The sequence below is a fragment of the Anolis carolinensis genome, chromosome 2 (genome assembly GCF_035594765.1).
Source record: "Anolis carolinensis isolate JA03-04 chromosome 2, rAnoCar3.1.pri, whole genome shotgun sequence".
NCBI lineage: Eukaryota > Metazoa > Chordata > Lepidosauria > Squamata > Dactyloidae > Anolis > Anolis carolinensis.
In genome coordinates, this window is record NC_085842.1 from 313232652 (window position 1) to 313255278 (window position 22627).

General features: G+C 41.2%; 1 protein-coding gene across 6 annotated transcripts in view; it reads left to right on the forward strand.

Moving 5' to 3' along the window:
- skor2 (SKI family transcriptional corepressor 2) overlaps positions 1-22627 on the forward strand; it is a 91728-nt gene that overhangs the window by 13575 nt on the left and 55526 nt on the right. For 2 of the 6 annotated variants that reach the window (XM_062972575.1, XM_062972576.1), the window contains exon 1: positions 9339-9696. The exons of 1 other annotated variant lie outside the window; for it this stretch is intronic. The gene's annotated coding sequence lies outside the window, so the exon portion shown is untranslated. Of the gene's footprint in view, positions 1-9336; positions 9697-22627 lie in introns of those variants that run through there. 3 more of the 6 variants (XM_062972577.1, XM_062972578.1, XM_062972573.1) reach the window with 3 other exon arrangements.

Sequence of the window (22627 nt, forward strand, 5' to 3'; positions counted from 1 at the left end):
TCTTCCCTGGAAGGTGATTTAGGGGGCTGAAAGAGAGAAGGGGGAGGGAGAAAAAGAGAGAGAGAGAAAGAAGAAGAAAAGACCCTGAAGTGAGGCTGGCTAATTGAACGGTCGGCTTCTCCAGATGGGACTCCCTTGTCTCTCTCTCAATTTGACTCAGAAGAGTCCCTGCTTCTTTCACATTCAAATGACGGCAGCGGGAATTAGGTTTCCATCCATGCATCGAATTAAATCCAGAAAGGCTTCTCCCAGTTTCTAACGGAGGAGGGGAAAAGATGGGGAGAGATTATTATAAAGGAAATAATAATAATACATAAAGGTAAAGGTAAAGGTTTCCCTTGACGCTAAGTCCAGTCATGTCTGACTCTGGGGGTTGGTGCTCATCTCCATTTCTAAGCCGAAGAGCCAGCGTTGTCCGTAGACACCTCCAAGGTCATGTGGCCGGCATGACTGCATGGAGCGCCGCCGGAGCGGTACCTATTGATCTACTCACATTGGCATGTTTTCGAACTGCTAGGTTGGCAGAAGCTGGAGCTAACAGCGGGCGCTCACTCCGCTCCCCGGATTCGAACCTGGGACCTTTCGGTCTGCAAGTTCAGCCGCTCAACGCTTTAACACACTTTGCCATAATAATAGATACCTACATAAAAACTCCAACCATCACTCAAGTAAAAAAACAAAGTACAGTAGAGTCTCACTTATCCAACACTCGCTTATCCAACGTTCTGGATTATCCAACGCATTTTTGTAGTCAATGTTTTCAATACATTGTGATATTTTGGTGCTAAATTCATAAATACAGTAATTACTACATAGCATTACTGTGTATTGAACTACTTTTTCTGTCAAATTTGTTGTATAACATGATGTTTTGGTGCTTAATTTGTAAAATCATAACCTAATTTGATGTTTAATAGGCTTTTCCTTAATCTTTCCTTATTATCCAACATATTCGCTTATCGTTGGATAAGCGAGACTCTACTGTACAATTAAAGCCCTGGGAAACCTTGCAAAAAGAATCTGCGAACCCCGCCTCCTCCAAGGGGAACTGAACCACTTAAACTGGGCTCTACAGGCCAATGGAGACTCCACCACTGACATCAGAAGAGCTGCAAGACCAAGAGCAAGCCAAAAGATGAAAGACAAAGATCCACTCAAAGAAAAAGTGTTCTTACCATACATCATGAGAATCACTGACCACATAGGGAAGCTGATGAAGAAACACAACCTACAAACTATCTACAGACCCACTAAGAAAATCCAACAAATCCTACGTTCAGCAAAGGATAAGAGGGATCCTCTCACCTCTGCAGGAGTCTACTGTATACCATAAAGCTGTGGACAAGAAGTCTACATAGGGACCACCCATCAAGGAACAGGAAAGGCCCCGCAGACTAACTCAACCAGTGAAGCCAGCCATAGCAGAGCACTTGATGAACCAACCTGGACACAGAATATTATTTGAGAACACAGAAATGCTGGACACCACTAACAGCCACCATGTCAGACTACACAGAGAAGACACTGAAATTCACAAGCATGTGGACAATTTCAACAGAAAGAAAGAAACTCTGAAAATGAACAAAATCTAGCTACCGATATTTAAAAAACTCTAAAATCAGGACAGTAAATAAAGAACAACACTCAAAACAGGGGAATTCCAGACAAGAAACAATCAGGGCCAGTTAACATCTCCCAATAAAGGAATCCCCCAGGCAGGAAGCCACCAGACCTTGAAGCTGAAAGGCTTTTTGATGCTAATTGCAACGTTCACACCTGCCTCCATCAGACAAGAGTTCTTTCTCCCATCCTGGACATTATTCCATAGATATATAAACACCACTCGCCTAGTTTCCAACAAACCTCACAACCTCTGAGGATGCCTGCCATAGATGCAGGTGAAATATCAGGAGAAAATGCTTCTGGAACATGGTCCTACAACCTGGAAAACTCACAGCAACCCAGCGGTTCCAGCCATAAAAGCCTTGACAACACAATAATAATAATGTCCAGACTCTGGCCAGGGTCACTCTCTTCAAGGTAAAAGGACCACGAATTCTCTTGGACTGTTTGTTTGAAAACATTTGTGTTTGGGACAATTTTCCAAGTGGTTCTTCATTTTTTAAAGTAGCAAAATAAGTCTGGTACAGTTACAACTCTGTAGAACTAATGCAGTTTGACCTCACTTTAGTTGCCATGGCTCACTGCTATGGGATCCTGGGAGCTGAACTTGCTGAGGGTAAGAATTGAAAAATGCACTGATGCTGCCTCAGAAGCTGTTTCTTTCTCTGTGGATTTTTAAACAGAGGTTTCATGGCCATCTGTAGGGAGTGCTTTGGTTGTGTCTTCCTGCATGGCAGAAAGAGACTGTATTGAATGGCCCTTGGTTCATGTAGAAATGGGTTACCATCATAGAGAACCTCCCATGGCAGGCAAAAAGGCAGAAACAAAATGTAAAGGATTCTTAGTAAAGAGTATGACCTACTGGAAGCCAGCCACTTAGGGTGGTGTGAACATTGGATTAAACTCTGGAGAAAAGGGGTTTGAATTCCCCCTCAGTTATGGAAGCCCACTCTCAGCCCAAAAAGTCCTCCAGGCTTGCCTAAGGATAGCATACATTGGAAACAACTTGAAAGGCACATAACAGCAACATGGCTATATATTGACCAAAGGGAAAAATCTAACTGTGGGCCAAAATCAGTGGCCCCAAAACAGCAATGAGCAGTGTTTGAAAGTGGCTATGGAATCAATGTATGGCTCTAGTGAAGGGTGGTGGGAAATTCATTTGGGCCAAATCCTTAAGACTATCTCTTGCCAAGCCTGCCACTGTCAGCATAATTCCCCTGGAGGAAACCCAGAAATCAAGAGTAAATCTCAACCAACAAGAAGTCCAAATAACATTGAGGATTATATAAAATAAGACCGCTGAGCCACCGGCTTTTAAGGCACTGCCACTGCCATATAAAATCCAGATGATCTGCTTTGAACTGCATTATATGGCAGTGTAAACTCATTTAATTCAGTTCAAAGTAGATAATCTGGATTATATGGCAGTGTAGATAGGGCCTGAGATACATGGCATTCTCTATCATAATTGTGCATGCACATGGCAATGTTGACATTCTAGATCAGGGCTGGAAATCATGCTGTCTTCTACACTGCTATATAATCCAGATTATCAAAGCAGATAATCCACACTATCTGCTTTGAACTGGATTATATGAGTCTACACTGCCATATAATCCAGTTCGAAGCAGATAATCTGGATTCTATAGGGCAGTGTAGATCCAGCCTCAGTTCCCTGGCTAGTTACAGAGGTGGGTGTTTTTGCAAAGGAATGAATGTGAAGTAAGAAGGGGGAGGCAGAATTAAGAAACCAATGAAGATAGATCCATTCCTGCATCTTACCTCAATCCATTGGGAGAGAGGAGATGATGATGATGATGATGATGATGATGATGATGATGATGATGATAGTTTTACTCCAGACAGTCTAGATTACAGTTACAACAAAGAGTACTTGGATTCCCCAACAGAGAGGACCCTTATTGGAATAGTATCTACAAATTATAACTTAAAGTTTGTAAGATTGACTAAGAGCTTATGTCATTTAATGGAAGAGTGTTGGACTAGACTGGAGAGGACTCAGGAGAGGACTCTATGCTGCAAAATTAATGCAGTTTAGCTGTTATGGCTGAATACTATAGAATTATGAGACTTGTAGTTTGGTCAAACACCAGCATTATTTGGCAGAGAAGGCTAAAGACCTCATGGAATTATTATGATTCCATAGCATTGCTCTATGGCAGTTAAAGTGGTGCCGAACTGCATTAATTCTACAGTGTAGCTACACCCTTAATTTTAAATCTCCTCTCAACATGGAAGCTCCCCTGCCTTCCTGGCTGATAGTTATGGGCATTGTAGTCCAAAAGCATACATTGCTGTAAAAGCCTAAGATTGGGAGATGCAGGGTCACATAAACTGTGAGTGGAAATTGAAAGTTTTAAACATAACACAGATATTGAAACCAAGTTTTCCAAAATAGCAACAAGGGACAGCACAATTCACAGCATGCAGAGTTCACAAAGAGGAAGCTGCTGTTGACAGGGTTTGGGTCCTACCAAAATATCAAATGAAAGTGTTGATTTTATTTAACCCATCCATGTCATTTTTTTCTGTAAAATTAACATTTCATCACCATTTATGGCATGTGACGCACACATTTCTGTCTTTAATCTGTGTCCCAGATTTTTAACATCTTGTTCAGAATAGTAAAGGAAAAGCTTTCCAGTCCTTAGATGGGGACAGCTCTTATCACAAGGGATGCCTGATAAGCCTAATTCAAAGCTAATCATTCTGCATGAGTGTGTGCAATGCATTCCTCTGAGGCTGAGAGAGTGTGACTTGGCTGAGTGGGGATTCAAACACTACAAATTTATGAGTTTATCTAAGACCACATAACTTCCTTAAGTTGTCTTTCATGCCATACAATTACTATAGTACTTTGATATCATTATTAATGCCATGGTTTCATTTTATAGAGTCCTGGGATTAGTAGTTTCATGGGATACTTAGCAGTGTTGTTTAGGATGCTGTAGGATGCAAAGAAAGTAGAATCAAAATGTTTTGCTCTAGTGACTCAATTGAGATTGCCTTATTATAAGGGGTGGTCTCTATCTATGGGATGGAAAAACCTTTCCTTGCATATAAATTGACCAAGATGTAAAAAATAAAATAAAAACACCATATTTTGTATTGAAAAAAACCCTTAATAAAAGCAGAAATGTGTTTATGTAATTTATGGATGTAGACAAAGGGCTAAATAACATGAAACGGATACTTTGCAATAGATTCAAGCTACAGGAAAAAGATATTCAATTGAAAACATGAGTGGGGGGGGGGGGGGAGAGAGAACTTCCTCCTGCCTTGGAGTGTGGTGAAGTCTTTATCTCTGGAGATTTGTAAACGGAGGCTGGATGACTATCTGTCAGGAAAACTTTGATTGTGTTTTTTTGCATGGCCAAATTGGGTTGGACTGGATGGCCCTTGGGGTCTCTTCCAACCCTATGAGTCTGTGAATTAGTTCATAGGTGGAGAGCTTGTCTGCCAATAGATACTTCCTGAAGACATCAGATGCCATCTGATCTTGAAAGCTAAGCAAGGTCAGTCCTGGTTAGAACTTGGATGGGAGGCCTCCCAGTGGATTGTTTTTGCCTATTTCAGAGGAAGAAACAGGTAGAGCCATCCTTGCCTTTAAAAACCTTATTAAGTTCATGGAGAGGCCATAAATCAACAGATGAATTGAATGTACTTTGTCACCATCATATTGCACTTTACCACCACTTTTACAGTCATGGCTCTATACTTTGGAATCCTGAGAGCTGTAGATTGACAAGGACCCTTTCTATACAGCTGTATAAAATCCCACATTATCTGCTTTGAACTGGGTTATATGACAGTGTGGACTCAGATAACCCAGTGTGGATTATTTACCTTGATATTCTGAGTGATATGCCTGTGTAAAAGGGCACAAGGTCTTTCTTTAGCAGTCCTCCTCAGAGAGTGCTGGTGCCTCCCCAAACTATAACTCCCCAAATTCCATAGCAATGAGCCATTGCGAAGAAGTACCTGGATTAAATAATAAAGCCATTTGAATCAATTAGGAGGAGCAAGGAGGTGATGTGTAAAATGCATGGCTGCTTGGCTAAAAAGTGATGAAAACCAGGCAAAGGAAAAGATATTTTTGTTCTGGCATAGAATCCCAGGCCCCATCTACACTGCTATTATAGTGCAGATTGAACTGTATTATATGGTCAATATAGAGGTTCCCCTAATGCAGTTTAACTGCATTGAACTGGATCATATGAGTCTATACTGACCATATGATGCAGTTCAATCTGTATTATGATGGCAATGGAAGGGATCCCTAAAGGTTATCTAGTCCAGCCTTTAATTATGGAGGAATCAATCAATCCAGAAAGAGAAAAGGCGAACGGAAAGTTTGAGGGAGGTTAGTAGCGCTTTTTTTTAAAAAAAGAGGAATTAAGAAAGATTTGAAGGAAAAAACAAAAAAATATTAAAATTTGAATAAAAATTTTAAAAAATTTTAAATTTTTTAAAAAAGAAGGATTTGAAGGAGACAACACAATCTCGTTTCAGATTTAATACCTACCCAGTTTATTTTAAACTATCAATTTAAATTGGCTTTCTACTGATACTAATGTTTTAATGGTATTCTGTTTTATCTAAGCATTTCAACTATGGGTTGCTGTGAGTTTTCCGGGCTGTATGGCCGTGTTCCAGAAGCGTTCTTTCCTAACAACTCCCAACAAAGGATTCCCCCAGGCAGTAAGCAGCCAGACCGTGAAGTTGCAAAGCCTTTCAATGCTAATCAAGGTGGCCAATTGCAACATTCACACCTGCCTCAAACAGACAAGAGATCTTTTCTCCGCCCTGGACATTCCACAGACATATAAACCCCAATTGCCTAGTTTCCAACCTACCTCACAGCCCTTGAGAATGCCTGCCATAGATGCAGGCGCAACGTCAGGAGAGAATGCTTCTGGAACATGGCCATACAGCCCGGAAAACTCACAGCAACCAGTGATTCCGGCTATGAAAGCCTTCGACAACATATTTCAACTATGTTCTACCCCGCCTCTGGCCTTGATTTAGTCGAGATAAACTGTTGTTGTTGTTGTTGTTGTTAGGTTGGGTTAGAAATCATGCATGTGTTTGTAATCATGCTGTGTTTGTAATGAAGTGTAGAAAATTGGACAGTTATTATTAAATGCCCACTACTTTGAAAACTGGAAGAAGCCGCCTTTAGTTGAGTTGTGTTGACATGAAAAGGGACACGTTTATTTACTAAGAATGTAATGCATTTACTCGGAAGTTAATCCCCTTCCGTTCAATTCGCCTTTTCCCAGAGGATCTGGACCAATAGCCGGCTGCGGTTCCAGGATTTCTAGCATGTATTTCAGTGCTAGATGATGCCACTATATTACTGCCTAAATTTGAGTGGTATTATGTGCAGCTAGACACCACTTTTACTTCCATGGCTCCATGCTATGCAATCGTGGGAGTTGTAGTTTGTCCCTGCCAAAGAGTGTTGGTGCCTCAGCAAAACTTTCTCTATGTATGTAAATATTTATAAGTAAATATATATCTTTCATCATGTGCATACATATGTGTGCGTGTCTAGATATATTCATATACATGTAAATGTGTGTCTCTAGATATATGTGTATATTAACTATATGTGTGTGTATGTATGTGTGTATGTATGTATATATTGCCGCTAATCATGTATGTGTGCATGTGTGTATAATCAGGCAGAAACGCCTCTCAAACTGTGGAGTTAAATGAGATCTGTATCTATGCATCTATGTAGATAATATATAGATAATATTAGTGTACCTGTGAGCATTTATAAGTAAATGTATATATTTTAGCGTTAATCAGGCAGAAGCAGTGGAGCTAAACTATATCTGTGTGCGTGCAGTATATATATATATATATATATATATATATATATATATGCATTATATATGACATTATATATTATATATGACATATACATACCTATGTGTGTGTGTGTGTGTATATGCACACACACACACACATATATATGACTTACTTTGCCTTTACCTTATGCATGAACATATTCGCAATAATCAGCAAAGCTAGATGATCTATGAGTACTTTTATCTCTAGCCTTTGTAGTACAAACCAATCAACCAACACAGGCAATACAAACAAAGCAACCAACTATAAGCAACAACATTCTTATAGAGATAGATAAGCATGCAAATACACGCAGAGACGGGTAGGTATTATTACATTGATCTTGTAGGTCTTCTGTTTGAGCGCGGCTTCTGCCTGATTACTGCGAATGCATATTGACTTCTATATTGACACCTGTCCGCTGAGAATATCCCAGCTCCAGTTAGAACCCGGGTTAGAATGACACCAGACGGAGGAATTAATGCGGTTTGATACCACTTGAACTGCCATGGCTCAATGGTACGGAATCATGAGAGCTGTAGTATAATGAGGCATCCTTTGGAAGAGAAGACCCAAAGCCTTGTAGAACTACAGTTCCCAGGATTTCTGGGGCATTGATTGAGCCATGACGGTTGAAATGGTGTCAACCCGCTTTATTTTTGCAGTGTAGGCACACCCTTTCTGGTACAAAAAAGGAGGATTTTCTGCCAAGGGTTCCGAATGAGCCCTCGTTGACATGAGATCCAAATCTTCTTCCACTTCCCTTAAAGAGTGCGATTTCGGACGCATCTACACGGTGCAATTGATGCAGTTCGAGCCCACTTTAGCTGGCATGGCTCCTTGCTTTGGGATCCTGGGAGTTGTAGTTTCACAAGTTCTTCGCCCAAAAGGGATGGTGGAACTCAACAAAGGATTCTTTGGATTTCCTAATAGTTTAAAGCAGTGCCAAACTCCACTATTTCTACACTGTCGACCTTCTTCCTTGGGCCATTTCTCAGGGAGGGTCTACTTACTACATTGTCAAATTAACCCAGCTTGACGCCACTTTAGGCTCAATGTTATAACGACATCCTGGGAGCTGTCGTCTTGAGCCTTCTCTGCCAGTGACTCACCAAACTACAACTCCCAGGACCTGCTAGCATTGAGCCTCCCTTTGATGTTGTAGTAATGGAATTCTATGAGGAAACTTCTTTTTAAAAGTTGTATTGTCCTGGGCTGGCCCTGTGGCCATTAGCCACAGTCTTCTGCTTTTCTTTCTACTTGTGAGGATGCACATTTTGCCTCTTTCTCTGGGCAAAATGTAGCTGCATTGACTTATCACCTTTTAAAGCGGTGTCAAACTGCACTATTTCTACACTGTGGACATTCTTCCTTGGGCCAATTCTCAGGGAGGATCTACTATAGTGTCAAATTAACCCAGCTCCTTGCTTTGGGATCCTGGGAGTTGTAGTTTCACAAGTTCTCCGCCCAAGAGTGATGATGCAACTCACCAAAGTACAACCCTTAGGATTCCCTAACAGTTCAAAGCGCACTATTGGTCAAAATCCATCCCTTCTCAGGGAGGGTTTACTACACTGTCAAAGTAATCCATCTTGACACCGCTTTAGGTCCAATCTTATAATGACATCCTGGGAGTTGTAGTCTTGAACCTTCTCTGGCAGTGCCTCACCAAACTACAACGCCCAGGATCCCTTAGCATAGAGCCAGGGAAGTTTTAAGCTGTGCCAAACTGTTTTCATTCCAGGCTTCTTCCCTTCCTTCCTTCCTTTTTCTTCCTTTCCCTCCCTTGCTTCCTCCAGAGGCACAGAAAGAGCTCGGGAGCCGGTGACGTCACCGGGACTAATGGGTGTCGTCCTTTCGGTCCGCCTCTGAGTTCAGAGAGGGAGAGAGAAAGAGAGAGAGAGAAGGAGAAAGGAAGGCAAGCAGAGCAGCGCGCAAAGCAAAGCAAAGCAAAGCAAAGCAATCTTGCCTGGAGCGCAGGAGGAACATTCCTGTGTGTGGCCATGGGCTGACGGGGCCAGGGTCTTGGGATAGCCCCCCAAAAGCCTGTCCGCTCTTCTTTGGCTCGAGGAGGAGACCCCACCCCTAAAAGCCAGCCTGACCTCTTTTTCCCGGGATGTGAAGACACCCTCCCAAAAAAGGCAGCGCCGTCCATCCCGATGCGCCTTCCTTTCCCGGTGGATGCGCCAGGTAAGCCTTGGGCGCGTGTCTTCTTCGCGTGTCTTCTTGCAGTACCCACGCGTGTCTGGGTCGGGGTGCGTGGGTTGCGAGAGGAGATGCGTGTATGGAGAAGCGGAGGAGAAGAAGAAGAGGTGCCGCTTTGGCGCCAAACCGAAGTCATGCACGGCTTCTTTGGAGACCCTACAGCTGGTTGAGGCTACAGCAATATTGGAGTTGTAGTTTTACTCTTTGGCAGAGCAGGCTGAAGTATCCTGAAGCTCTCAATACCACTATTCCATAGCAGGCAACCTTGGCAGTTCGAGTGGTGCCGAACCGCGTTTATTCTACAGCGTAGACGCACCCAGAGATGGGAAAGAAGAATAGATACGATAGAGGGAAATGTGCATCTACATTCTACAGTTAAGGCAGTTTTACTATGGAATGCTATGAAATGCTGTGATTTGTTGTGTTGTCACTGAGTTGCTGTGAGTTTTCCGGGCTGTATGACCATGTTCAAGAAGCATTCTCTCCTAACGTTTTGCCTGCATCTATGGCAGGCATCCTCAGAGGTTGTGAGATATAATTGGAAACTAGGCAAGTGAGTTTTATATATCTGTGGAAGGTCCAGGGTGGGAGATAGAACTCTTGTCTGTTGGAGGCAAGTGTGAATGTTGCAATTAATCAACTTGATGAGCATTGAAAAGCCTTGCAGCGTCAAAGCCTGGCTGATTCCTGTCTGGGGGAATCCTTTGTTGGGAGGTGTTATCTGGCCCTGATTGTAAAGTGATCAATTGCAACATTCACACTTCCAACAGACAAGAGTTTTTTCTCCCACCCTGGACCTTTCACAGATATATAAACCCCACTTGCCTAGTTTTCAACAAACCTCACAACCACTGAGGATGCCTGCCATGGATGTGGGAGAAACGTCAGAAGAGAATGCTTCTGGAACATGGCCATACAGCTTGGAAAACTCACAGCAACGTTTTGATTTGTATTTAGTTCTCTTTGGCCGTTGTGAAACTACATCTCCCGGGATCCGACAGCATTGAGCCTTGGTAGTGGAAATGGTGTCACACTGCATTCATTCTCCAGTGTAGACAGGTGAGCCCTCGGTTGGAGAAGGCAGTTATTTGCTCGTCTCTGAGTCCTCCACAAATGTATACTCTTATCAATGCATTGCATGGCTCGGGGGAGGAAACAGGCCTAGGAAGAAGCATGTCAACAAGAGAAAGCGACTTTAAAACAACGCAATATTATCTTGCAAAGTGGCATAATACGCACCCAGTGGTTGTTTCTCCCCAGTCTTCCTTTTCGAAATGGGTTTTGAGGCCAAGCTTTTCCTTAATGAGGGGAGTCGTGGGTTGCCAGGTATCGGCCTCAACTCGAAGATAAGGGGTCAGGACTGATGGGGGTTGCAGTCCAATCTCCCTTTGATTAGTGTAGATTTTTACAAGCAGCAGAAAAGAATGCAAAACATCACGAACTAAGTTCTGGGCAGCCCCATCCTCGCCCTGTTTCTTTCCAAAGCTGTTCCATCGACTCTGCTTCGACTGGACACGAATGAATGAAAGCGGTTTGAGACCACTTTTAACTGCTCAATGGGGAGGAAAACTAACAATTCCCCTAATTCCATAGTCTTGAGCCGAGGCATGGATTCATTTCACACTGTAGATGCAGCCTTAGTCAGGAGCAGTTTACCCGAAAGCATAAAGAGTGCAAAACTAACTCAAGAAAATGTTAGGTTTCATCACTTGGACTGCACACATTTACATTTCTTGTGTCATCAAGTTTCCAGTCCTCAATGAGTAGCTAGACTAAGCTGGGGGATTCCTTCACCGCATTCCTATGCATTTTTTCCAAAAACAGGGCTTTGTTTTTCCGCTTCCTGCTAGCCACTGTCAGGAATATTATAATTGAGTCATTATTACGTTTTTGAATGTTTTATTATAGATCTTGGACTTGCAATTGTTTGAAGGACGAGGTTTCTTGCATGCAAGGCGTTTACACTGTAATGATATTCAGGGGCATTTCCATTGTTGAATAAATGCAGTTTGACGCTGCTTTATTAACCGCACTGACTCAATGCGTCGAGATCCTGGGAGTTGTAGTTTCACATGGTTCTCAATCTTCTGTGCCTTCATCAAACTAGGAGTATAAATTTCAGGATTCCCTAGGACTGAGCTATGGAAGTTAAAGAGGCGTCAAACCGCATTCACTCGACACATTGGACGTGGTTTTGGGTTTGCCGAAGACATCCGATTGCAAAGGGGGAAGTCTGGTTTTCTAAGTATTGGGTCCACTCCTCGTAAAACAACCCCCCAAAAGTGTTTAAATAGGACAAGAAAAAAAGAACTGGAAAAGAGATTTTTCTATTTCAAAGGCCCCGATCCCTTGAGTAAACTAAGATTTCCATAGAGCTAAAATTGTAGTTTTTTTTTTTAATGAATTCCGGTGGTTTTCCGAAGTTGAGGATCAGGCGATTGTCGGCCTGCCGAAAGGGCCTCTCTCTCTCTGGCCACTTCCACACAGCTGTATCAAATCCGCATTGAACTGGATTATATGGCAGTGTGGACTCAGATAATCCAGTTCAAAGCAGATATTAAGGATTATCTGACTGGATATTCTGGGTTATATGGCTGTGTGGAAGGGCCCTCTCTCTCTCTGATCCGCGTTTGCTCCTTGGATTTTCCTGCGTTGTTTTTCGGGTGGTTTCGAGCGGTAAAAAGAGCTTCCAACCGTAGGACGCATTTCCATCCAATTCTTCTATCATGATTTCACCCAGTTGTATGGCCGCCCCTTCAGCGTCTCCATTTCTATTCCTTCCTTCCTTCCTTCTTCGCTTTTTTCTTTTCTTTTCTTCTTCCCTATTTTCTTCCTTTCTGCCTTTCCTTTTCCCTCTTTCTTTCTTTTCCTTTTTAATTTTTTTACTTTCCTTCATTCATTTCTTTTTTCTTTCTTTCCTCCCTCCCTTCCTTTCTTCTTTTCTTTTATTCTTTCCTTTCTTCTTCTTTTCTTTTATTCCTTCCTTTCTTCTTTTTCTTTCGTCCTTCCACTTTTCTCCATCCTTCCTTCCTTCCTTCCTTCCTTCCTTCCTTCCTTCCTTCCTTCCTTCCTTCCTTCCTTCCTTCCTTCCTTCTTTTACTTTTCTTTCCCTTTCTTCCTTGTTTTCTTCTTCCTTTCTCATCTTTTATTTTCCTTCTTTTCTTCCTTCCTTCTTTGTTCCCCCCTTTATTTTCCTTCCTTCCTTCCTCACTTTTTATTTCTTTCTTTCCTTCCTACTTTTGTCCTTCCTTTATTTCTTTCCTTCTTTCTTCCTTTCTTCCCTTTCTTTTCCATCTTTCTTTTCCCTCTTAATTTTTATTTTCCTTCATTCGTTTTTTTCTTTCCTTCCTCCCTTTATTCCTTTCTTTTATTCCTTTCATTCTTCTTTTTCTGCTTTCCTTCCTCTTTTCTTCTTCTTTCCTTCTTTTCTTACATTTCCTTTTCTTCCGTGTTTTCTTCTTCCTTTCCTGTATTTTATTTTCCTTCCTTCCTTCCTTCCTTCCTTCCTTCCTTCCTTCCTTCCTTCTTTCCTTCCTTGTTTCTCCCCCTTTATTTTCCTTCCTTCCTTCTTTCCTTCCTTGTTTCTCCCCCTTTATTTTCCTTCCTTCCTTCCTTCCTTCCTTCCTTCCTTCCTTCCTTCCTTCCTTCCTTCCTTCCTTCCTTCCTTCCTTCCTTCCTTCCTTTCTCCCCCTTTATCTTCCTTCCTTCCTTCCTTCTTTCCTTCCTTGTTTCTCCCCCTTTATTTTCCTTCCTTCCTTCCTTCCTTCCTTCCTTTCTCCCCCTTTATCTTCCTTCCTTCCTTCCTTCCTTCCTTCCTTCCTTCCTTCCTTCCTTCCTTCCTTCCTTCTTTCCTTCCTTGTTTCTCCCCCTTTATTTTCCTTCCTTCCTTCCTTCCTTCCTTCCTTCCTTCCTTCCTTCCTTCCTTCCTTCCTTCCTTCCTTCCTTTCTCCCCCTTTATCTTCCTTCCTTCCTTCCTTCCTTCCTTCCTTCCTTCCTTCCTTCCTTCCTTCCTTCTTTCCTTCCTTGTTTCTCCCCCTTTATTTTCCTTCCTTCCTTCCTTTCTCCCCCTTTATCTTCCTCCCTCCCTCCCTCCCTCCCTCCCTCCCTCCCTCCCTCCCTTCCTTCCTTCCTTCCTTCCTTCCTTCCTTCCTTCCTTCCTTCCTTCCTTCTTTCCTTCCTTGTTTCTCCCCCTTTATTTTCCTTCCTTCCTTCCTTCCTTCCTTCCTTCCTTCCTTCCTTCCTTCCTTCCTTCCTTTCTCCCCCTTTATCTCCCTTCCTTCCTTCCTTCCTTCCTTCCTTCCTTCCTTCCTTCCTTCCTTCCTTCCTTCCTTCCTTCCTTCCTTCCTTCCTTCCTTCCTTGTTTCTCCCCCTTTATTTTCCTTCCTTCCTTTCTCCCCCTTTATCTTTCTTCCTTCCTTCCTTCCTTCCTTCCTTCCTTCCTTCCTTCCTTCCTTCCTTCCTTCCTTCCTTCCTTCCTTCCTTCCTTCCTTCCTTCCTGTTTCTCGCCCTCTGGGAAAAGGGAGGCTGGGTCCCTCACTTTGGGCTAGAACAGCCTCTGGCCTCCAACCTGAAGTTCTGCCTCTTTGGAACATTATTTTCCACAAAGTGGTTGATCTGTTCGCGTGGATTTCGGGTGGGTTTCCTTCCGAGAAATCAAGAAGCCACACTCTCCTGGTTCGCGGATTTGAGGGCCAGCTGCAAAGGCGCTTCGGATTCCACACCTCTACCAGCCTGGAATCGTAGTTTGAGTACTGGACTTAACTCAGGAGATGAGGGACAAGTCACTCTCTCTCAGCCTCAGAGAGAATTGAAGCCCCTCTGAACAAACCTTGGCAAGAAAACTCTGGTACAAGGCTGCGCTAAATCAAAGGGGCTTGAAAGTTGGCCCCAGAACCCAGAGTGGGATCAGCATCTGGAGGCCTTGCCTGGGAAAGCAGCAGACTCCACTCTTCACTATCACTGTCATTCCCTTCCCTTCATCTCTTATACTCCACTCAGGACACTCAATACTTTGCATGAGTTGGTCTGCCCATGACCTCAGTCTGCACCTGCTAATGTTAAGAAAACCTGAAGGCATCTCCTTGGTTTAAGGAGGGAGGCACCTGTTTTGGGACCACAGTCCTTACCCTGTTTCCCCGAAAATAAGACATCCCCAAAAAATAAGACCTAGCAGAGGTTTTGCTAAATTGCTAAATATAAGGCCTCCCCTGAAAGTAAGACCTAGCAAAGTTTTTGTTTGGAAGCATGCTCGGCGCCCACCAAACAAAACACCAGAGTATGCAGGATTGGTAAATGTACATACCAGTTGTACATGGAAATAATGGTAATAACAAGAAATTCTTGACAGGAGTCACAGTTTGTCTGGTTTGATTATGTTGGTTTGCGATGAAAACTACTGTACAGTATATAATAAATGTTCATTTTTTTGTTCAACAATAAATGTGAATTCTTCTTCATGGAAAAATAAGACATCCCCTGAAAATAAGACCTAGCACATCTTTGGGAGCAAAAAGTAATATAAGACACTGTCTTATTTTCAGGGAAACACGGTAGGACAAAAACGCAGGAATGAGTTGCAGGACAAGAATTTTTCAAAAGCAAAATCTGGGTTAGAAGCCATCTTATCCAGACAGTGACTATGGCCTAAAATCAATTGCTAGAAGAGATCAGTGATTCTATAGCAGGAGAGTAAATCCAATATTGGATAAATCCCATTGTTGTGATGGGTCTGTTCTAGATGAGGCCAACAATTGGGTGAAGAGGCCTTTGTAAATTAAACTAGCACTAACTTCCTCTCCAATACCTTCATCCCAACTGGAATCTGGACAGTGAAGCTTGGCTTTGGGATAAGGAGAATAACTTCTGGTGGATCGGACACACTGGCCAAACCGGATAGGATTTAATTTGAAGTGACCTCTTAATAGTAACCTTTCCCTATATGCTCGAGTATAAGCCAACCCAAATATAAGCCGAGGCACCTAATTTTACCACAAAAAACTGGGAAAGCATTGACTCCAGTATAAGCTGAGATACCAATAAAATTACATTAATTGGGGCATCAGTAGTTTAAATGTTTTTGAATATTTACATCAAACTGTAATTTAAGAAATGACTGTTCAACTCTGATTAAATCGTTATTTTCATCTTCTTCAATATAAATGTGCTTATGTATCTTTTTAATAATAATAGAGTGAAATAATAAATGTAATAATAATAATAATAATAAATGCAGTAAAATAATAAATGTATTAATAATAATAAAAATAGAGTAAAATAAATGTAAAAGTAACAACAATAATAGAGTAAAATAATAAATGTAATAATAATAATTAATAGAGTAAAATAATAAATGTAACAATACCAATAATACTAAAGAAAAATAATAAATATACCATATATACTTGAGTATAAGCCGACCTGAATATAAGCCCACCAGGACCCTCACCCGAGTATAAGCCAAGGAGGTTTTTTTCAGTCCTAAAAAAGGGCTGAAAAACTAGGCTTATACTCGAGTATATACAGTAAGTTAGGCTTAACTGTTTGTGGATGGCACTAAGATTATTGGGCCTTTCTCCCACTCATTTCCCTCTTTCTCTTATTCCAGTTTCCCATCTTGACTTTTATTGTTAGGTGCCCACATAGGACCATTTTCAATGCAATCTGTCAAATCTCTAGTGGAAATCCCCTTTCTTCTGAAAATGTCATGAAGTGGCCAACATGCCTTGTGTTAGTGGAAGGGACCTCATGTTAGGAATAACTATCATCTCTATATTTCTCTACTACCCATCCATCATATATTGACCAATCAATTATCATTAGGCTGTTGACTACAAATCCCTTCCTAAATTCCCCACAATTCAGAATTTTCTTTTCCATTCTCATTTCACATCTCAGCACCTAGAAGATAAATTTTCAATTTCCATTTCCAATGGTGTATCATTGGATCTTTGGATGTAAATAAATATATTAGTCAGAATGTAATTATCACTATATGGGAGTTATTGTCAACTTGGGTGGTTAAAATACAAAAAAAGACAAAAGGTTATTTTAAAAAGCATAAGAATGTAGAAGTGTGCACGTATACAGTAGAGTCTCACTTATCCAAGACTCGCTTAGCCAAGGTTCTGGATTATCCAACACATTTTTGTAGTCAATGTTTTCAATATATCGTGATGTTTTGGTGCTAAATTCGTAAATACAGTAATTACAACACAACATTACTGCGTATTGAACTACTTTTTCTGTCAAATTTGTTGTATAACATGATGTTTTGGTGCTGAATTTGTAAAATCATAACCTAATTTGATGTTTAATAGGTTTTTTCTTGATCTCTCCTTATTATCCAACATATTCGTTTATCCAACATTCTGCCGGCCTGTTTATGTTGGATAAGTGAGACTCTACTGTAATTCAATATATAAGTCAGCATGTAATTATCACTATACTGTACAGGAGTCATTGTCAACTTGGGTGGTTAAAATTTAAAAAAAGACAAAAGGTTATTTTAAAAAGCATAAGGATGTAGGCGTGTGCACGTATATATGTGAAATCCAGTTTACATAGGTTTCTAATCTAGGTGCTGTTCTAGTGGAGGAAAATTTTTGTTTATCATCAGAATGTGTGTGGGTTTTTTGTTTGTTTTTTTGGCAAAGCAGTCTTTCCAAAATCCTTGAGAAATGTCATTTTACGCTGCCAGTTAAAAAGAAAAGATAGAAGTATATATATTGACTAGCAAGAATGATGAAAACTACATTGCACTACATTGGGAGCATGCATCTTAATGCAGATATTATTTTATTGAATTGTGGATCTTGGTTTTGCCTCTACTGCCCTTCAAGGATGCACATACATTGATTTCTCCTTACTGTTGTGTATGGTTTACTTGAGTATATTTATCACTCGGATATGAGAGTTACAGAACATTCATGTCATTTTACATGGCCCAAAATGCAGGGCTTTGTCAGAGAAGGCTAGCCATCATTCATCAGCTGGATAAATAAGTACCAGAATGTACAGATAATATAGATGGGTCTACATGGCTAGAATTAACACAGTTTAACACCACTTTAACTGCCATGGCTTGATGCTATGGAATCCTGGGCATTGTAGTTTAGTGAGGCACCAGCACTCTCTGGAAGAGAAGGCCAAAGATCTTGCAAAACTGCAACTCCCAGGATTCAGAAGCATTGTAAATGTAGTGTTAAACCGCATTAATTCTAGATGTATCTTGTGACTCACATCAGTGTAAACAATGTTGGAGTTTGCATTTGAGGTTATGTACATGGATGTTTTTAACCATAAAGTTAAATCTGCAATTCTCCATTCACACATGCAGGCCATCCTCTGACATTGAAGACATCAAGCAAATATGTCTTTATTATGCAAACACGAATCTGCACTCACAGTCCATTCTATGCATCTTGGTAAAGTCCAACTATGGGGTTGAATGAAAAGTAATGCCTCCACCTTCGTAATTCCGCAACAGATGGCAGTACTGGTATGCAGAAGGTCCTGGCTTGTTCAGTAGACTCTCCTCTACAGTTCCATTTGGTGGGGAGCCTTAGCATTGAACGGTTGTGTTGTTAAAGTGCAAAGTATGGAACCCTGCACAGACAGCCGGTCAGTGTGACTTAAGCAACGTGCAGTCATTGAATTCTTGACAGCAGAAAGTGTCACCCCAAAGGAGATTAATCAGAGAATGTAAGCTGTTTATGGTGATTGTGTTGATCTGAGTACTGTGCGTCATTGGGCGAGTAAGTTTAAATATGTTGAGGTAGGAACATCTGACTTGCATGAGAAACAAAGAGCTGGGCATCCTGTGACAGCAACCACCGAGTTTCACAAGCAAAAGGTTGACAGATTGATTCAGGATGATCGTTGTATCACTCGGAGACAAATTTCAAGCATAATCGGCATTTCACAAGAACGTGTGGGTCATATTATTGCTTGGCTTGGCTATCGGAAGATCTGTGTATGATGGGTACCCAGGATGCTGACGCCCGAAATGAAAGTGCACAGACTTGAAATTTGCCAGGAACTCATCTCGTGTTATGAGAATGAAGGTGACGCCTTTCTCCTTTGGGGTGACACCTTCTGCTGTCAAGAATTCAATGACTGCACGTTGTTTGAGTTGCATTGACCAACCGTCTGTGTAGGGTTCCATACTTCGCACTATAACAAGACAACCATTCAATGCTAAGGCTTCCCGCCAAATGGAACTGTAGAGGAGAGTCTACTGAACAAGCCAGTACCTGCCGCATACCAGTACTGTCATCTGTTGAGGAGTTGCGAAGGTGGAGGCATTACTTTTCATTCAACCCTCGTAATACATAAGCCGGAAATATAAAATGGCCCTAGGATGCTTTACCTGCACTTAGTTTGGGATGGTGACGCCATTGCAGGTCTTGCACTGATCTTCAAGGGAGGTGTCCAAAATGTTGAATTCAATTGGTTCAAAACCTCTGATAGCTTCTTTCAAGCCTGAATTAAATCCCATAGCAAAATTGGCATGAAAGATACAACGTACCAGCTCTTCTAGACGTCAGTCTTGCTTCATGTATGTGCCTTTTGGCAAGAAAAATCCTGTTATTGGTAGTATATTCCAGTCACCACAGGTCCATGGAAAATAGATGCCGAGGCCACATCCTTCTGAACTTTAAGGTCTCTTATGCTCCCATCCTCACTCTTTATTCTGAAAAATAAGCAAAATAGAGATTTACTGTTCCTGCTGTTGTTATTTGCCATCAGTTTTAATTTCTGGATGAAAGTCCCCCAAGAGCACCGTTGTTCAGCTCAAGTCTTGCAAATCTAGGTTTGTGACTTCCTTGACTGAGTCAATCCACTTGTAGTAAAAGCTAGCTTCTTTTGCTATTGCCAATCATTATAATACCCAGTGATTCACATTGCCTTGTGATGGGTCCAAAATATGACAGACTCAGTTGGCTTCTAGGGAGAGTTTAGGTTTGCTTTGTTTTAAGAAGCATTCATTTGTCTTTTGAGCCATCTAGGGCATCTGGTGAGTTCTTCTCTAGCACATTTCAAATGAATTTATTTTCTTCCTGTCACCTTTCTGTACTGTCCAGACTTCACAACCATGCAAAAAAAAATTGTAAATACTATATCCTTTCGTGTTCTGAGATAGGTCTTTATATTTGAGGATTTTATCCAGTTCCTTCATGGTTGACTTTCCAAGTTTTAATAATCTTCTGATTTCTTGGTTGTGTTTTCTTGCATGGCAGAATGGGGTTGGACTGGATGGTCTTTTGGGGTCTCTTCCTGCTCTATGCTTCTTTCGATGCTGAGGAAAATAGGGTCTCTAGGCTCCCGTAGTTTTATTCTTCTAGTGATAAAAAGGTAAAGGTTTCCCCTTGATCTACTCACATTTGCATGTTTTAGAACTGCTGGGTTAGCAGAAGCTGGGGCTAATAGCAGGAGCTCACCCAGATCCCTGGATTCAAACTGCCAATCTCATTCAGTTAGCAAGTTCAGCAGCTCAGTGGTTTTACCCACTGCACTACCATGGGCTCCCAATCTATCACTCTAACACTCTTCCAGTGATAGAGGACTTTTTTCCTGTTTTGCCAGATGAAACCTGAATTGTTAGTCCTAACTAGAATAGACATGTTACATAAGTGTTGACTCACAATTTTACAGCTGATTGAATGAGTTTCTATTCTGGTTGAGATTGCTAATAAAAGTTGGACCAAAGGCACACACTGTCATAATGACGACGATGAATTTATTTTTACCGTCTAGACTATTTTCTGTCAGAATAGAGACATTCCCCTTCCCAATAATTAAAAAAAACCCTACATATTACACTTATAGAAGCATTAAAACACATAAATTAAAAACATTTAAGATATATCCTTAGCTCAATGTACCATTCATCTACCAATCCTCGTGGGTTTTGGTTAACCAGGAGTCTACTTTATATTGTTTTAAAATACTGCCACCACAAAGACAACAGAAATATTATTAAAATGCACAAACATAGAAATAGGTGCCATCCTGGTCTGTGTTGCTACATACAAACACATCTCCTAGTTCTAAAGACCGTTCTGTTTTCTGCAGGGATTATAAGACATCTTTGGAAACTTCTGTAGGTATCAAACATCTGTTGTTAGCTTTGTCTGAATTTCAGAGTTTATACATTCATGTTGGGGATAGTATTTTCAGCTTAATGTCTGTTATGCAAAATGAGATGGATTTTGAATTGTGCTTGATCAGAAGATGGGAAAGGCAGTCACGTATTTTCTCTTTAAAAAAAAAAAAAAAATCTACCCAGAATGTCAGAAATACGCCAGTCACAGGGCACTGCTTAAATTAAATGTTTCTCCTGGGTGTGCTAATGTAGGACAAACAAGGATAGCCATATTTAAATATTTGAAGTGATGTCATGTAGAAGATGGAGCAAGCTTATTTTTGTGCTCCTCCAAAGAGGAGGGCATGGAGCAATGGATTCTGGTTACAAGGAAAAAAATAAGATTCCAGCTAACACAGGGAAGAGATCACTGATGGAAAGAGCTATTCATTGATGTAACATTGGAATGGACTCCTCTTCTTTGGAGGCCTTTAAATAGAGATTGGATGTCTTCCTGTTAGGGGTTATTTAGATTCCTGTACAGGATTGGACTAGATGGCCCTTGAGATCCCTTCCAAATGTATGACTTCATGATTTATTTTAAAGGATGCAGCCTGGAAATCCACCACTGGACTTTTGTAAGATCCCCAGCAAGCCCGCTGCCATGTAAGAAAGATTATGCTGGGTGCATCTACACTGTATAATTAGCGCAGTTTAAAACCACTTTAACTGCCATGGCTCAATGCTATGGAATCATGGGAGTTGTAGTTGTACACGGTCTTTAGCCTTCTCTGCCAAAGAGTGCTAGTGCCTCACCAAACTACAAATCCCAGGGTGGTGATATTTAACCAATGTTGAGGCATCACAGGAGGAGGAGTTTATCAACATTGATTGGGTCAGAAAGGTTCGTTCCCCCTGATTTGAAGACACTATCGTGATACTTAATCAGTATGTCCCACAGGATCTACTTTCATGTCTAAATCAACTCATAGGGGATGTACCCGCACTATAGAATTAATGCAGTTTTACACCACTTTAACTGCTTTGGCTCAATGCTATTATGTAATGCTGGGAATTGTAGTTTGGTGAGGTACCAGCCTTCTTTGTCAGAGAAAGCTAAAGACTCCCATGTTTCCATGGAATTGAGCCATGGTAGTTAACATGTGTAAAAACAGAATTGATTCTATAGTGTTGGTGTACCCTTGTTTTGGACTGTAGCTCCCATAATCCACCAAGCAGTATTACCACTGGTCATGTTGTCTAGGAGATGGTGAAAACGGTAGTCTCAAAAATGTAACTTCTCCAAGTGTTGGTTTTTTGGGTCACTTCCTTCACCTTACTATTTTGCTTACCAGACCTAGACATGTGTGAGTTGGAAGCAGTAGGAGAACTCCTAAAACAGGAGGACCATCACCTTTTAGATAGCCCTCATTGGGAGTTGCTTAAATAGAACCATAGGCTTGGTAGGAACCATGAAGGCTATCAAGTCCAGCTCCCTGCCATGAAGAAGCGCACAAAATACTTCTGAGAGGCGACCGTCCAAAAAAAAGAGAGAAGTCCTCATGGTCCAAGCTGTTCTATTCCATGATTGAACAGCTTTTGTAAAGCTCCTAATGTTAGCAGGAATCTTTTCCCTTCTTGTTGTCCCTGGAATTCATTGTTTCGTGTCCTAGTTTCTGGAGCAACAGAAACAAGTTTGTTCCATCTTCTACACAGCTTTTTTTCAAATGGTTAGATAGCTTTACAAGAATTAAAGATTCATTTGTATGCTGATCTCTTTTAGTGAGCCTAATAAACTCCATTCTGAAAAATTGATACCATCTCCCCATGGCC